At 37.9% G+C, this 17,768-nt stretch overlaps 1 protein-coding gene across 2 annotated transcripts in view; it reads left to right on the top strand.

Moving 5' to 3' along the window:
• Positions 1–17,768, top strand: part of CCSER1 (coiled-coil serine rich protein 1) — a 907,623-nt gene that overhangs the window by 730,598 nt on the left and 159,257 nt on the right. The gene's annotated exons all lie outside the window — the stretch shown is intronic.

Raw genomic sequence — 17,768 nt, 5'->3', positions numbered from 1 at the left:
TCTCTAAATCTGTGACACCAAGATGATGACACTGGAATGGGACTTTTCTAGCTCTAATGAGACAATGAAGTTTGAAAATACAAAGGCCACTTAAGGACCAGGATCCTTTATGATAAACTCTCCTAAGAGCTGGCAGAGCTGGACAAATAGAATACTGCTTCTAGGATCCATAGCCTCTTGGGTTGTATGCCAGATGCATGTGGACACATTCATTTTCGAGCTGACAAAGACCAAAGAATGTTCTCACTGGTCATGAAGCCAAAAGCTCTTATGACCTAGAACAAGACAAAAGGAAAATCTCATCTAGGCTGTGTTCTTTTTATGACAAATGACACAAAGACAGACACCAGAAACAAACAAGCAAAAACAATAGCCATCTCTGGAAGAAAAGAGTATCAACAGAAATCAAGATTACTCATAACAAGAATCTTTACCAAAGACGCTATACACAAGGAACTAGTTCACACAAATATTTTCTCCTTTTAATCCAAATTAGGAAAAGAAGGGATAAGAATTTTTAATCTTCCTCTCTTGACCAGGCACTTCAGAGAGAGACAGATACCCGGGAAAGCTGACTTGTAAGAATTCTTACCCTTTGCCAACTTCTGCCATTTTTCCAGGATCCTATCAGCAGACTCCAGAGCAAGTATGGTGCCTCAACAGATCCCTGTAGGGGTCATCAAACTGTAGAGGAAAAATAATTTCTCCTCTAACCTCCCAGGTTCTTGTCTGAAACCACCCCATAATAAAAGATTAATGGGAGGAAAACAAGTTTTATAACACACTTCCCATATACATGTGAGATACCCAGCAAAATGGATTAATTTCCCCCAAATGGCCAGGCCACCACCTTACATACCATCTCCGGCTAAAGACAAAAGAAGGATGTTAGGGCTCATGGGAGGTTACAAGAGATTACCAGGAAGAACACAGTAAAAACAAGGGTAAAGTTTTTATGCAGGTTTAGGTCTATGCCTTCTGCACTGCTGAGTTTCCAGACATTTGGTCATCTTCCTCTCCCTAGTATAGAGAGGGACACACCCTTACAAATGGAGATTTTGCCTATAAAAGTAAATGTCTCTAACAAATGGTAACTTTTACTTCACTTTCAAGAACCCTTCCTATGTTTGTAATTTATTAAAATTAGCTAGGTCAAGATATCCTTAAGCCAAAAAGGCATATTTTGGGGTTGAAAATTCTCTTTTTCACTAGCTTTTATTTTCTTCTAGTGAAAGAACTAGGAATGATTTTAGGAAGAAAAGGTATTAAACTATTAGATTATTAGTTTTCAAAATAAAGACATAAATTTTTAAAAATAATTTGTAGTGTAGAGAACTAAAGAAAACAGTTCCATAAATGTTTGACTTTATACCAAAGAAGCAAAGCATAGGAATTTTCAGGATATTATTGCATTACAGAAAGTTTCCTAAAAGAGAGCCACATGTACCATTAACCTCATGCTCTGTGAGGTAAGAGTACCAGGAAATTGCTCTCAAGTGATGCTACATTGTTAAAATGGTTATTAGAATTTTAAATGTATAAAGCTGAATCACCGTGGAGACAATTTATAAAAAAGAGTATAATTTACAATTCTGCGTACTTAAAAGTCATGGTTTTCTTACATATCAGAATTACTTAAGATTTGTCATGATTTTATGAATTTTGTGCTTATAAATTCATTATGGATTTGGATTTAATCCATCAAATTTAGAGGAAAATTTACTTAAGGTGCAGTCTGATATTAAGAATTTTCAGAAAGAAAAATAAACAGGTTTAGTATTTTCTTGCATTATAAAGTATAACCTAAAAACTGATAAATTGTTCAATTTTTTAGTTTAAGAAAAGACTAATATAGAATTGTAAATAGTGTTTTTCAACTTTTTAAAGTCCAAAAAGCACTCAATATTGTTCCAAAAGTGCCTCTTAAGAGTCTTTTTGAATTTATGGGAAAGTTGCTACAAACTCTGAGTCTGAAAGGATTACCTTTTCTTCTTTGAGGGAGTATCAGTTATGACTCCTCGTTTAGGTATAAGAAATATGAACCTACAGAGAACTTAATGTGAATCACAAAAATATACAAAAATTACTTGGTGTGAGTATATGTATTTTCTACTCTTTTAAAAGCTTTCCTCCATTTTGATTTTCTAGTATGTTAAAATAAATATATGAACATTGAACCATTATCTATAAACATAAATTATCTATGTTATCTATAGATATACCACATGTACAAAAACATATATATTTTGGCATTTCAAATATAATGGACATTACCCTACTCTAATTGTTACTGAAACCCAAGTTTAGCTGACTGTTGTGGCTAGAAAGGCCGAAACTCAAAAAGAGTGTTGATTAGAAAGGAATATGAGTTTTAGAAGGCTGGTCAGCTGGGGAGAAAGTGATCTCTTGTCCAAAGTCCAGTTCCCAGATTTCTGCCTGCCTATGAATTTAAAGGCGTGTAGGGCAGTCAATCAGTAAAAGGGGATGCAGTGGTCTATAATATTTCTTGATTCTGTGAAGACACGTGGTGCCAGCTATACACATTATCTCAGTGCTCAGGAACTATAGAAAGGGTCTGGTTCCTTAGTGCCTGGGGCATGTGCAAGGTGGTCTGGTTTCTGTTTCATGATGTGAAGTGTTCTGTTCTTTCTACAGAAACATTTGTGATCTATAGACATAAAAGAAAGATTTGTTAATCAGTCACACAAACTGAGGGTGTTTGTTAAAGTTGAAAGACTACTAGGTTTGCCAGAGGGGCCAAGGTGGCTTCTGTTCCTCACTGTCAGTTTTATCATTTCATATCTAGGGGATTAGAAGCAAAGGTCCTTTTTCTGTAGCTACTCCCTGCTGATGAGGGATAATTTAGTTGGAGTGGAAAATTTTCACAGTGTGGGAGAATCTGGTTTCTGGTGTTTCCACCATAGGGAAAAGTAAGGGCATCTCTAAGCCAGTATGACTAGTGCAATTTCCTCCTTGACAGATACAAAAAGTCAAACAACAACCAAGTAGAAAGAAAATAACAAATATAATAATGCTTAATAGGATATATTTCCATTCGGAAGGAATTGAAGTTAGCCAGCTGCTAAAAGGATCTAGAACTAGGGCATCTGTAGCAGTGATTTGGTTGTTTAAATCTTTTATGGCTTCAATTACATTTTTTGAGTAATGTGAATATGCAACATTTTGTCTTACTGAAAACACATGCCCCTCTTTGAGCTGCTGTCAAGACATCTAGGGCTCTTCAGTTTTGGCAGACCACTTTTCAGATCTATAGATTGCTGCATGCTAGGTTTGGTTAAATTCTTGGCTAAGATAGATGTGGCTACTGGGACAAATATGCCAAGGGGGGAAAATATATCAAGAAGCCCTCTTTGCCTATGTCTAGCTTTAACAATATCCTAATTATGAGGAATCACTGGCAAGTGGGAGAAGACTTGTTTGAGAATATAGGCATCGCCAAGTGTATCCTCTACCCATTCGTGAGGAAACTGGAATCATCTGCTATTTCCACAAGTCTGTAGCTAACTCCATGGATATAGTACACACCAGGTTGGCTCCAAGTCAGCCTTTGTTCCTTAAAGCTGTCTGGTCATACCTGAATCTATGTTTGTCTCTCTCAAATGTGACATTACAGTCAAAGCCTTGGTAATATAACCAATGTTTCCAATGGTGTCCTATAATAAGAATTCAATAAGAATCTTATTGAACTTATGTAAATAACTATAATTGCCATGAAAGAGTACTTCATGGGGAGTTTCTGATTTCTGGAGAGCTCAGGTAGGGAGAAAATAAAATATACTCTGTAAACCATAGATATCCTAAGAGGAAGTTTCCTTAATCTAGAAGAACAAACATTAAAGAACCACTAATGTTTCAAACAAGTCATAAAAACTGTAATCATCTTCCTCAGCTCATTTAGTTCCAAGTTACTAATTTTGTTCTGTTTGAGTGCAGCTTTTCCTTAGGTTCTGGAAATTCTTACCCAGTTTAGTTTTATGAACTTAAAGATATCAGAAATGTGTATTTTTTGAAAGTCCTTTTCTGTGAATCTCCTTGAAGACAAAACACATTCTTCGAGAGCACCAGAACAATAACTATAAATGACAAAAGATTAAAAATGGACATAGTTAAAGATCCGATGAGAGTTCATTTAAAGCAGTTGACAAATTCAGTTAGTTCTATGACATGCAACATTTCAATAATTAGAATGTCAAGTGATGACCTTACATGAGGACATATTAAAACTTTAGGAATTTCTGTATTTTCTGGAACAGTTACAGCATTTAGCCATACAGTATAACCTAGGCTTTAACCATCATTTGTTTGACAACGCTTCCCAGGTAACTTAACATACCAACTTAGCAAGCCTAATTTGTCATAAAATTTAATTATTTCTAATTCAGATCTTGGAAAGTTTGTTGAAAACCTCAGAAAGTTATAAAGTACATGCCTAAATAAAATTACAGATCATTTTAAAATTCAATATTATCTGATTAACTAAGGTGGTTATAAGATTCTGCAGAAGATTACATAGTTGCTAACAAAAGTCAGTGCCTTTAACATTGAGAAGTTTCAGTTCTCTTTTTTTTTTTTTTTTTTTTAACAGAGAAAAGATATACAATTTATTAATTCTTATTATATGTACAGGGGCACATATGGAAAAAAGTGAATACTCAAATAAGCGATAAGATTTGAGAGATTATATATTCTCTTACTAGAGGAAAAGGTTGGGGGGAATGAATGTAGGCAACTTAAGAGAGAATCAGTGATTTCCAGAAGAGATGAATTGGCCTTTACAGCAACAGATGGGAAGTATGATAATTTGTGACTAATTTTTTTTTTTTTTTAATTTTTTATTTTTTATAAACATATATTTTTATCCCCAGGGGTACAGGTCTGTGAATCACCAGGTTTACACACTTCACAGCACTCACCAAATCACATACCCTCCCCAATGTCCATAATCCCACCCCCTTCTCCCAAACCCCCTCCCCCCAGCAACCCTCAGTTTGTTGTGAGATTAAGAGTCACTTATGGTTTGTCTCCCTCCCAATCCCATCTTGTTTCATTTATTCTTCTACCCACTTAAGCCTCCATGTTGCATCACCACTTCCTCATATCAGGGAGATCATATGATAGTTGTCTTTCTCTGCTTGACTTATTTCGCTAAGCATGATACGCTCTAGTTCCATCCATGTTGTTGCAAATGGCAAGATTTCATTTCTTTTGATGGCTGCATAGTATTCCATTGTGTATATATACCACATCTTCTTGATCCATTCATCTGTTGATGGACATCTAGGTTCTTTCCATAGTTTGGCTATTGTGGACATTGCTGCTATAAACATTCGGGTGCAAGTGTCCCTTTGGATCACTACATTTGTATCTTTAGGGTAAATACCCAATAGTGCAATTGCTGGGTCATAGGGCAGTTCTATTTTCAACATTTTGAGGAACCTCCATGCTGTTTTCCAGAGTGGCTGCACCAGCTTGCATTCCCACCAACAGTGTAGGAGGGTTCCCCTTTCTCCGCATCCTCGCCAGCATCTGTCATTTCCTGACTTGTTGATTTTAGCCATTCTGACTGGTGTGAGGTGATATCTCATTGTGGTTTTGATTTGTATTTCCCTGATGCCGAGTGATATGGAGCACTTTTTCATGTGTCTGTTGGCCATCTGGATGTCTTCTTTGCAGAAATGTCTGTTCATGTCTTCTGCCCATTTCTTGATTGGATTATTTGTTCTTTGGGTGTTGAGTTTGCTAAGTTCTTTATAGATTCTGGACACTAGTCCTTTATCTGATATGTCGTTTGCAAATATCTTCTCCCATTCTGTCAGTTGTCTTTTGATTTTGTTAACTGTTTCCTTTGCTGTGCAAAAGCTTTTGATCTTGATGAAATCCCAATAGTTCATTTTTGCCCTTGCTTCCCTTGCCTTTTGCGTTGTTCCTAGGAAGATGTTGCTGCGGCAGAGGTCGAAGAGGTTGCTGCCCGTGTTCTCCTCAAGGATTTTGATGGATTCCTTTCGTACATTGAGGTCCTTCATCCATTTTGAGTCTATTTTTGTGTGTGGTGTAAGGAAATGGTCCAATTTCATTTTTCTGCATGTGGCTGTCCAATTTTCCCAGCACCATTTATTGAAAAGGCTGTCTTTTTTCCATTGGACATTCTTTCCTGCTTTGTCGAAGATTAGTTGACCATAGATTTGAGGGTCTATTTCTGGGCTCTCTATTCTGTTCCATTGATCTATGTGTCTGTTTTTGTGCCAGTACCATGCTGTCTTGATGATGACAGCTTTGTAATAGAGCCTGAAGTCCGGAATTGTGATGCCACCAACGTTGGCTTTCTTTTTCAATATCCCTTTGGCTATTCGAGGTCTTTTCTGGTTCCATATAAATTTTAGAATTATTTGTTCCATTTCTTTGAAAAAGATGGACGGTACTTTGATAGGAATTGCATTAAATGTGTAGATTGCTTTAGGTAGCATAGACATTTTCACAATATTTATTCTTCCAATCCAGGAGCATGGAACATTTTTCCATTTCTTTGTGTCTTCCTCAATTTCTTTCATGAGTACTTTATAGTTTTCTGAGTATAGATTCTGTGTCTCTTTGGTTAGGTTTATTCCTAGGTATCTTATGGTTTTGGATGCAATTGTAAATGGGATTGACTCCTTAATATCTCTTTCTTCTGTCTTGCTGTTGGTGTAGAGAAATGCAACTGATTTCTGTGCATTGATTTTATATCCTGACACTTTACTGAATTCCTGTATAAGTTCTAGCAGTTTTGGAGTGGAGTCTTTTGGGTTTTCCACATATAGTATCATATCATCTGCGAAGAGTGATAATTTGACTTCTTCTTTGCCGATTTGGATGCCTTTAATTTCCTTTTGTTGTCTGATTGCTGAGGCTAGGACCTCTAGTACGATGTTGAATAGCAGTGGTGATAATGGACATCCCTGCCGTGTTCCTGACCTTAGCGGAAAAGCTTTCAGTTTTTCTCCATTGAGAATGATATTTGCGGTGGGTTTTTCATAGATGGCTTTGATGATATTGAGGTATGTGCCCTCTATCCCTACACTTTGAAGAGTTTTGATCAGGAAGGGATGTTGTACTTTGTCAAATGCTTTTTCAGCATCTATTGAGAGTATCATATGGTTCTTGTTCTTACTTTTATTGATGTGTTGTATCACATTGACTGATTTGCGGATGTTGAACCAACCTTGTAGCCCTGGAATAAATCCCACTTGGTCGTGGTGAATAATCTTTTTAATGTACTGTTGAATCCTATTGGCTAGTATTTTGTTGAGTATTTTCGCATCTGTGTTCATCAAGGATATCGGTCTATAGCTCTCTTTTTTGGTGGGATCCTTGTCTGGTTTTGGGATCAAGGTGATGCTGGCCTCATAAAATGAGTTTGGAAGTTTTCCTTCCATTTCTATTTTTTGGAACAGTTTCAGGAGAATAGGAATTAGTTCTTCTTTAAATGTTTGGTAGAATTCCCCCGGGAAGCCGTCTGGCCCTGGGCTTTTGTTTGTTTGGAGATTTTTAATGACTGTTTCAATCTCCTTACTGGTTATGGGTCTGTTCAGGCTTTCTATTTCTTCCTGGTTCAGTTGTGGTAGTTTATATGTTTCTAGGAATGCATCCATTTCTTCCAGATTGTCAAATTTATTTGCCGTAGAGTTGCTCATAGTATGTTCTTATAATAGTTTGTATTTCTTTGGTGTTAGTTGTGATCTCTCCTCTTTCTCATTCATGATTTTATTTATTTGGGTCCTTTCTCTTTTCTTTTTGATAAGTCGGGCCAGGGGTTTATCAATTTTATTAATTCTTTCAAAGAACCAGCTCCTAGTTTCGTTGATTTGTTCTATTGTTTTTTTGGTTTCTATTTCATTGATTTCTGCTCTGATCTTTATGATTTCTCTTCTCCTGCTGGGCTTAGGGTTTCTTTCTTGTTCTTTCTCCAGCTCCTTTAGGTGTAGGGTTAGGTTGTGTACCTGAGACCTTTCTTGTTTCTTGAGAAAGGCTTGTACCGCTATATATTTTCCTCTCAGGACTGCCTTTGTTGTGTCCCACAGATTTTGAACCGTTGTGTTTTCATTATCATTTGTTTCCATGATTTTTTTCAATTCTTCTTTAATTTCCCGGTTGACCCATTCATTCTTTAGAAGGATACTGTTTAGTCTCCATGTATTTGGGTTCTTTCCAAACTTCCTTTTGTGGTTGAGTTCTAGCTTTAGAGCATTGTGGTCTGAAAATATGCAGGGAATGATCCCAATCTTTTGATACCGGTTGAGTCCTGATTTAGGACCGAGGATGTGATCTATTCTGGAGAATGTTCCATGTGCACTAGAGAAGAATGTGTATTCTGTTGCTTTGGGATGAAATATTCTGAATATATCTGTGATGTCCATCTGGTCCAGTGTGTCATTTAAGGCCTTTATATCCTTGCTGATCTTTTGCTTGGATGACCTGTCCATTTCAGTGAGGGGAGTGTTAAAGTCCCCTACTATCATTGTATTATTGTTGATGTGTTTCTTTGATTTTGTTATTAATTGGTTTATATAGTTGGCTGCTCCCACATTGGGGGCATAGATATTTAAAATTGTTAAATCTTCTTGTTGGACAGACCCTTTGAGTATATGATATAGTGTCCTTCCTCATCTCTTATTATAGTCTTTGGCTTAAAATCTAATTGATCTGATATAAGGATTGCCACTCCTGCTTTCTTTCTGCTGATGTCCATTAGCATGGTAAATTTTTCTTTTCCACCCCCTCACTTTAAATCTGGAGGTGTCTTCGGGCTTAAAATGTGTTTCTTGGAGGCAACATATAGATGGGTTTTTGTTTTTTTTATCCATTCTGATACCCTGTGTCTTTTGACAGGGGCATTTAGCCCATTCACATTTCAGGGTAACTATTGAGAGATATGAATTTAGTGCCATTGTATTGCCTGTAAGGTGACTGTTACTGTATATGGTCTCTGTTCCTTTCTGATCTACCACTTGTAGGCTCTCTCTTTGCTTAGAGGACCCCTTTCAAGATTTCCTGTAGAGCTGGTTTGGTATTTGCAAATTCTTTCAGTTGTTGTTTGTCCTGGAAGCTTTTAATCTCTCCTTCTATTTTCAAATGATAGCCTAGCTGGATATAGTATTCTTGGCTGCATGTTTTTTTCTCGTTTAGTGCTCTGAAAATATCATGCCAAGCTCTTTCTGGCCCTGCCAGGTCTCTGTGGATAAGTCAGCTGCCAATCTAATATTTTTACCATTGTATGTTACAGACTTCTTTTCCCGGGCTGCTTTCAGGATTTTCTCTTTGTCATTGAGACTTGTAAATTTTACTATTAGGTGACGGGGTGTGGGCCTATTCTTATTGATTTTGAGGGGCATTCTCTGAACCTCCTGAATTTTGATGCTCGTTCCCTTTGCCATATTGGGGAAATTCTCCCCAATAATTCTCTCCAGTATACCTTCTGCTCCCCTCTCACTTTCTTCTTCTTCTGGAATCCCAATTATTCTAATGTTGTTTCGTCTTATGGTGTCACTTATCTCTCGAATTCTCCCCTCGTGGTCCAGTAGCTGTTTGTCCCTCTTTTGATCAGCTTCTTTATTCTCTGTCATTTGGACGGGAAGATAGACCCCGGGGGGAGGGGCCGGCTCCCGGCAAGCGGCGGAGCAACCGCGCACAAAATCGGGACTTTTAAAAGTCTGTTCCGCTGAGGGACATCGCTCCAGAGGCTAAACCGGGGCGAAGCCCACGCGGGGTCAGCGTGGCCTCAGGTCCCGCAGGGTCACAGAAGGATCGGGGGTGTCTGAGTGTCGCAGAGCTTGCGGGTATTGGAACGGGAAAGCCGGCTACAGAGACAGAGCCGACAGTGAGCTCGCAGCTCGGGGTGACCTTGAACCGGTCGCAGGCTCGGTGAGCTCGGAGCGCGGCCGGAGGTCAGGCAGACGGGAGTAACTGGGCGCTGTTCTCTGAGGGCGCACTGAGGAGTGGGGCCCTGGGCTCTCGGCTCCTCCGGGCCGGAGACCAGGAGGCCGCCATTTGTATTCCCGTCCTCTGGAACTCTACGGAAAGCGCTCAGGGAACAAAAGCTCCTGAAAGCAAACCCGAGCGGATTACTCACCCCGGCCCCGGGTAAGGGCAGTGTAATTCCGCCTGGGGCAAAGACACTTGAGAATCACTACAACAGGCCCCTCCCCCAGAAGATCAACAAGAAATCCAGCCGAGACCAAGTTCACCTACCAAGGAGTGCGGTTTTAATACCAAGGAGAGCAGCAGAATTCCAGAGGAGGAGAAAGCCAAGCACGGAACTCATGGCTTTTTTCCTGTGATTTTTTTTAGTCTTGCAGTTAATTTAATTTTTTCTTTTTCTTTTTTTTTTTTTTCTTTTTTCTCGCCTTCGGGTAAAATTTTTTTTTTTTTTTAACTGTTACCTTTTTCTTTTTTAACGATTTTTTACTAGTTTATCTAATATATATATATATTTTTTTTTTTTTACATTTTTCTTAGGTGTTTTCTTTTTTTAAAATTCTTTTCTTTTATTTTCTTTTTTTTTTTTTTTTTTTTTTTTTTTTTTTTTTTTTTTTTTTTTTCTTTTTTTTTTTTCTCTTCTCTTTTTTTTTGAACCTCTTTTTATCCCCTTTCTCCCCACACACGATTTTGGATCTCTTCTAATTTGGTTAAAGCATATTTTCCTGGGGTTGTTGCCACCCTTTTAGTATTTTACTTGCCCCTTCATTTACTCTTATCTGGACAAAATGACAAGACGTAAAAATTCAACACAAAAAAAAGAACAAGAGGCAGTACCGAAGGCTAGGGACCTAATCAATACAGACATCGGTAATATGTCAGATCTAGAGTTCAGAATGACAATTCTCAAGGTTCTAGCCGGGCTCGAAAAAGGCATGGAAGATATTAGAGAAACCCTCTCGAGAGATATAAAAGCCCTTTCTGGAGAAATAAAAGAACTAAAATCTAACCAAGTTGAAATCAAAAAAGCTATTAATGAGGTGCAATCAAAAATGGAGGCTCTCACTGCTAGGATAAATGAGGCAGAAGAAAGAATTAGTGATATAGAAGTTTCAGTTCTCTTAAGTAATCAAGACATGATAAAGAAAAAAACTTAGAATTTGGTTTTTCTGGACAGATATAAGAAAGAAAACAATCTTTGTTTATAATTTCTTAACAAGAGCAGGCCAGCAATCCAAGAAGACTTCCTTTTTAACAAAAAGAAAAGCAGAATTTCAGTCTTATACTAGTGTACTTTAAAACTCATTAATTCCGGGTGCCTGGGTGGCTCAGTGGGTTAAGCCGCTGCCTTCGGCTCAGGTCATGATCTCAGGATCCTGGGATCGAGTCCTGCATCGGGATCTCTGCTCAGCAGGGAACCTGCTTCCCTCTCTCTCTCTGCCTGCCTATCTATCTACTGTGAACTCTCTCTGTTAAATAAATAAATAAAATCTTAAAAAAAAAAAAAACTCATTAATTCCAATCTTAGTCCTGAACACACTTAAAATTTTTTTCCAAATATTTTCCTTCACAAACTTTCTACAACTTCCTTTTTACATTCAGATTGTGTCTTAAGCCTATTCTCTCTAAATAATCAGTCTCATTTTAGGACAAAATTACTTTAATTTTTCCCCTGAACAAAAATGTATTCCCATGCCTTACATCTTTTCAAAAACACATCTTACTTTTCTTGCCTTCAGTGTTGCTTACCTTATCATTTCTAGCAATCTCAGTTACATTTATCAGAATTTTAACTCTTAGATACTTTAGTCTCCAGTGAAAGCTAAGCAGTAACCAATTGTGAACTGTTATAGCAGAATTCTTTAGACTAGAAATTTATGAATACATTTTTAGACTTTCAGATTTTTAGAAATATGGTTGCTGTCTTTTTTTCCCCCAGAGTACAACCTACAGTAATAAAGCATGTTTAGTGATAGACCCAAGTATCCTGTTTCTCTGGAATTAGAAGCCAAAACCAGACAAACCTACATTCAGTAATGAGTGCTTTAGTATTCTTATTTGGAGAAGACTTCATTACCTACTGAACTTAACCCAATTTATCATTTGATTTAGGAAAACTTTGATGTTTCAGGTTATAAAGATTTTGAAAACTATAAGCCTTATTCAGCCTGCTTGTTCTTAACAATTACCCAAGAAAACTGTATGAGACAGGGAAATTTAACCATCATTCTAAGTCCTCTCTTTGTTGACAAACTGCACCAGATACAACATGAATTTAATAAACACGGGTACCACAAGGCTGATTAGCTGTACCATATTCAGTGTTGATAACCTCAGTAACATATCTGTTTTAATTAAACTGGTAACTTTGAATTAGCCTTAATATCAAATATGTTATACCTGTGTTGACTAAAATGTCGATCAGTGTGTTCTGCATTGGGAATTTTACCTGTGGGGAAATCTGAAGTGGGTGGTTTAAATCCAGGGAAACCCCTGTTGATTTGGGAGGTACTCCAGTTTGAACCTCATAAGGTTGTAGTTTGGGGGGCTCTTTGTTCCTCGATAATGAGGCTAGGGGAAACAGAAGTCAATGGCACCTGAGGCGTTAAGGATGGTATAGGAGCCGGCCATGTGAATCACTTCCATGGTGGTGCAGAAGCCAGAGAAGGTGGAGGCAGAGGCTAATGTTGCCTGAAAGCCTGGAGGCAGATTCAAAATTTGGACTAATACTCCCTTGTCTTTGCCTCTCTCTGTAAAACCAGTTTTTTGTTTTTGTTTTCTTTCTGATTTCTTTTAAGCTCTCTGTGCCATTTATCAAAACTATGGTCTTAATAGACTTTCTTTAGAAATGGTAGGAGTCTCTCCCATTTCCTAGGCAAAAGTTCAAACAGATCATAGGAGAAACAATGATAGCATTTGTTCCTCCCCAAAAGGTGGGGGCTTCACTCACAGAACCAAATGTCTTCCTAGATAAGCTAAGAGAGCAAAACCCCCTATCTAGAGACAACCAAATTGGAAGTAAAAATTGAAGAGAGCCGTTTGGTGGCCATCATTCCTCTAAGCTTAACATACATGGCAAGATGGTGTTAAAATAAAAACCATCTTTTAATCATGGATTTCTGGCTGTATTCCTTCCACTTACTGAGAATTCAGCCCAGTGGACTCTTTGGTGGGGAATTCCCATCATACACTAGCACAATACAACCACACATATACACCACAATACAACCCACACATATACACCAAAACAGATTTGTTCCAAATCCAAATAAACCCATGGTTATTAAGTCCCTTTTAGTTTCTCTCCAAAGCCGTGCCTTCCTAATGGGAAAAGCATAGGCAATGAAACAAAACCACACGGTGCTTCACAAATGAGAAACTTGCAACAGTGTGTACTCCAATGGACTTACCTAGTCCAGAAGCTCATCAGCTTGTCCCAAATGCTCCTTTCCTCTTCAGTCAAACCAAAAAGCAAAACTGGCAGTTAGCTGCAGTTGGGAATCAGCCCAGAGTTTCCCCAAGACAGAAACAATCTCAGAAGCTGTGGGCCCTTTCCCTCTGGCTTTCTCCCAAGGCCAACTAGCCCTGAGCTGCTAATCCATGTCATCCAGGGTTCTAGCTCCACAAACAAACTAGTAAACCCTGGCAAGCTGCTGTGGCCAACGACTTCATCCACCCAATGACAGATGAGCCCTGGCACTGCCACAGCAAACCACTCTGCCTTGGGATTCCCAGGGATTCTGCCACAGGGATGCTGGCTCACCAAAATTTGTCATCAAAACCCAAGTTCAGCAGCATCTCTGGAAAGGCCAAAACTTGAAAGTGTGATTGGAGAGGAATATGAGGTTTATTTAGGAGGCTGATCATCTGGGGAAAAGGTGTACTCTTGTCAAAAGGGAAAGGCCAACTTCAAGGTTTCTGCCTGGGCCAGGGATTTTTAAAGGGGTTTAGGGCCATTAATCAGTGAAGGGGATGCGGTGGTCTGTAGTATTTCTTGAAGACTCAATGGTACCAGGTATAGAGAGGTTTACTCAGTGCTCAGAGGTTGTGCAAGGGGGTCTGGTTTCTGTTTTGCGGTGTGCAGAAATGCTTTGCTCTTTCTAGGAAAGATTGCATGATCTATTGATATACAAAGAGTGGTTAGTTAATCATATGAGCTAAGGGTATATGCTAAAGTTTAAATATGACTAAGTTGGCCCAGGGGCCTGAAGGAGTTTCATAAATTAATGTTTTTTACTTACTAATTTAAGTACTGGATATCATTCTATCATATGAACATTTTAAACATTTTTTACATTTCTTTTTCATTCTTTTTTTTTCCTTTTAAGGAACAGCATTTTGATATGGAACAATTTCCTATCAAGGGGAATTTTGAAAAATCAAAATTTCAATAAATTGGAAATTTTTGAGGAACCAAAGCAGTAATAAGATACTTTGTTCTTAAATATAATTATTAAAAATACTGAATATTGGAGGTTTTTTCCCTCAAATTTGACAGCATATTGAATTCATTGTGTTTTAAAACCTAAGATGGTAATCTGTTTTGTAAATGATTGTCTTAATTTACAATTATCTCCTGGGTAGTTAATCATAAAAAAGAATTGTGTCTTTCAAGTTTCTTTTCTTATTACATCGTAGTCATGGGGAAGCATTTATCCTCATTAGTTGAGCTTTTGTATTTCCTTGCAGTCCTCTCCATGTTCTAGTGGCAAAAAATGACAGAGAACTGGGGCTTTTTGTCCTCGCCACGTGATGAGAACAACAATATTGTAAACTTTAATGGCAAGCAAAATGTCAGTATCATATATTTTAGCAACATTTATGTCTCTGAACATGTTCAACCTATTAAAATATTTTTCCTTTCATTTTACTACCTTTTTTGGAAATTGTAAGGTAGATCTGGGTTAGAATTTTATTAAAAATGTGAACATTGGGAGGCTTAAAATACACTGGAAAACAGAATTCCAGGTTTATAAAATACAAAAATATAACAGTATATTCCCTCTGTCTTTTCACATTCATTCAACTAGCATTTGGGGAACAAGTACTGAAATGTTTGTTAGTCTTAGTGATTCTGCAAATTTTATTTCTTTTTTAAACATGTTTGGGTGGCAGATAAAGACCTACTTCTATGTTCAACATGTACTTGTAGTCCTGTGGTTCCTTTCATCTCAAGTTACTTCACCCTTTATCATTTATACTGTTATTAAAAAAATAAAAATTATAAAGTGGTATCCTAGGCACTGAGATTGTAGCAGTGAACAGGAGATAGACAAATGTTAAAAAACAAAATTCAGGGGTACCTCGGTGGCTCAGTGGGTTAAGGCCTCTGCCTTCAGCTCAGGTCATGATCTCAGGGTCCTGGGATCGAGCCCCGCATCGGGCTCTCTGCTCAGCGGGGAGCCTGCTTCCTCCTCTCTCTCTGCCTGCCTCTCTGCCTACTTGTGACCTGTCAAATAAATAAATAAAATCTTTTAAAAAACCCACAAAATTCAGTACAGTAAGTCTGAAGATCTAATTGGCTTTATTCAGTGATTCATTAATCAAGCAGTATCCCATCTACCAAAGAGAATGGAATTCTGAAGAGCTGTACTAATAGTAGAAGGCTTTTATAGGTAGAACTGAAAGTGTGGAACGGAAGTTTTAGCTAAAGAAAAGAAAAAATGTATTGGGCAAGGTCACCTTCCCCTGGGGGAATAGAACGTGGTCTTGTCTTGCAGACTACCTCACTAATGCAGATCAGGACATTCCAGAGTGATCTTTTGAGAAAATTCCACTGTCCAGTGAGGTGAAATTAGGTTAGCTATTAAATTCGAGTGGAACTTCAGAAAAGTGACTCCATTTGGGGGCCTGTTAAATTTCTTCATAAACTTCATATTCTAGCGATAAAATAGACAATACATTAGAAATTATAGAACTAAGAGAATTTCATACAGTGATGAGGGTCATGATGTAAAAAAGCAAATAGACAGGATGAGGCAATGAATCAGGTGAAGAGGAGAGTTTATGTCTGGAAAAGACTCATCAGGGAAGACCTTTCTTTCTGAATGTGTTGTCTTTGAGCTATAATCTCAGTGAAGGTCAGCTGTTCACCAGACTGAAACAAGCATCTTGACAGGGGGGAGTCAGAATTTGAAAATAGTCAAAGTTCCAACTCTGCTTGCTGGTCTGACACTTCCTCAGTTTGGTTTTCATCTTGTCTTCCTCCTTACATGCTCTACACATTCTCGTGTATATTAACATCACAAATAAATCTGCAAAACAAAAACCACACACATACCCTCCTTACATTGTGTTACTTTCCTACTTTAAAACACTCTCTCTTAATGACTCACTAAGGCTTAAAAGAGCCTTAAAATTCCCCTTCCTCAAGCCAGCACTGGAAGCTGCTGAAATTTCATTGTTTCCTATTTATGTTGCAAATATAAACATTTTATTACACATAAACTCTGCCAACGCAAATTGTTATTTCTTGCCTCTGTTGTTTAGAGTTCTGTTTTTAACCATTTTATCTGGAATACCCTTTCCCCTGTAATATATCTCTTTTCCAGCCTTGCTCCAATTTCATACCCTTAATTTGACTACCCAGCCAGGGGTTGGTGGGGTTTTGAAAGATAGGATAGGTTTGGTGGGGTGAGGTCCAGAGTGGAAGACCAAGAAAGAATTCTTGGGTTGTCGTTGGTGTAAAATGGTGGCTTATCCCCGTGGGCAGAAAGAGCTGCTGCACTGGCGTCTTGATGAGTGGTGATTATATACTCTAGACTTGAGGGACATAAGGAAAAGGGAAGCTTCAAAAGAACTTCCCTTTGTTAAAGACGACTGATGTACACAATACTGGAGGTCTTGCCATTGTCAAGTTAAGGTTGTTTTCCCATCTAGCAAGGTTTTAACAGTTAGTTGGGAGATTCCTGGAAGAATGTCACACATGTCCCACCTAGGAGTTGGGGGTGCATAGGGGGAGTTGCAGGGTATCAGTTTATGCTTTGTCTTCAGCTAAACTTCTGCTCCCTCATCAGGGGTGATTTCTCTTTCTGTAGAATTATGTCAGCAGTTAGTTATCAAGGCTGTATAACTTACTGTCTTGTAGTTGTTAATATAAATTCTCATCTAACCTTTATTGTCATATATCAATCTTGTAGCATGGCTCATCTTTTTTTTTTTTTTTTTAAGATTTTATTTATTTATTTGACAGAGAGAAATTACAAGTACACTGAGAGGCAGGCAGAGAGAGAGAGAAGGAAGCAGGCTCCCTGCTGAGCAGAGAGCCCGATGCGGGACTCGATCCCAGGACCCTGAGATCATGACCTGAGCCGAAGGCAGCGGCTTAACCCACTGAGCCACCCAGGCGCCCATGGCTCATCTTTTTTATATTCATTTATATCTAACTAAATTCTACATTCCTTAGGGGCAGGTGTATTCTATACTTCTTGGATTATGTATTTCTTTTTTTATACATATTATCTGCACAATAAGTTATTTTTTTCTTTTTTGAAAGTGAAAGATTATGAGATGCTTTAATTTCCATCACTTAAAACTACAATAAATCATAGAAGTTAAAACTAGTAATTGCTACATATGAAATGGTTGGAGTTTTGTGTTTAGGACTTTGGGTGGTGACTATGCTTTAGAAATATATCAGGAGAAACATGTGAGATTTACCTATTACTTAATTACCTAGTTTTCTTTAACTCATTTCATTTGAAGGATACATAAAAGAAAAATTTGTTGTAAAACTTTTTTTTAACTCACGAAACCAAGGGAAACCATTACATTTTTCCAATTGATCTTCCCTCTTT

The sequence above is a fragment of the Mustela putorius genome, unplaced genomic scaffold (assembly GCF_011764305.1).
Source record: "Mustela putorius furo isolate JIRA1106 unplaced genomic scaffold, ASM1176430v1.1 tig00000382_pilon_pilon_pilon, whole genome shotgun sequence".
Taxonomy (NCBI): Eukaryota; Metazoa; Chordata; class Mammalia; order Carnivora; family Mustelidae; genus Mustela; species Mustela putorius.
The sequence above is the reverse complement of the archived record's forward strand: the minus strand, read 5'-3'. Positions and strand labels throughout refer to the sequence as shown.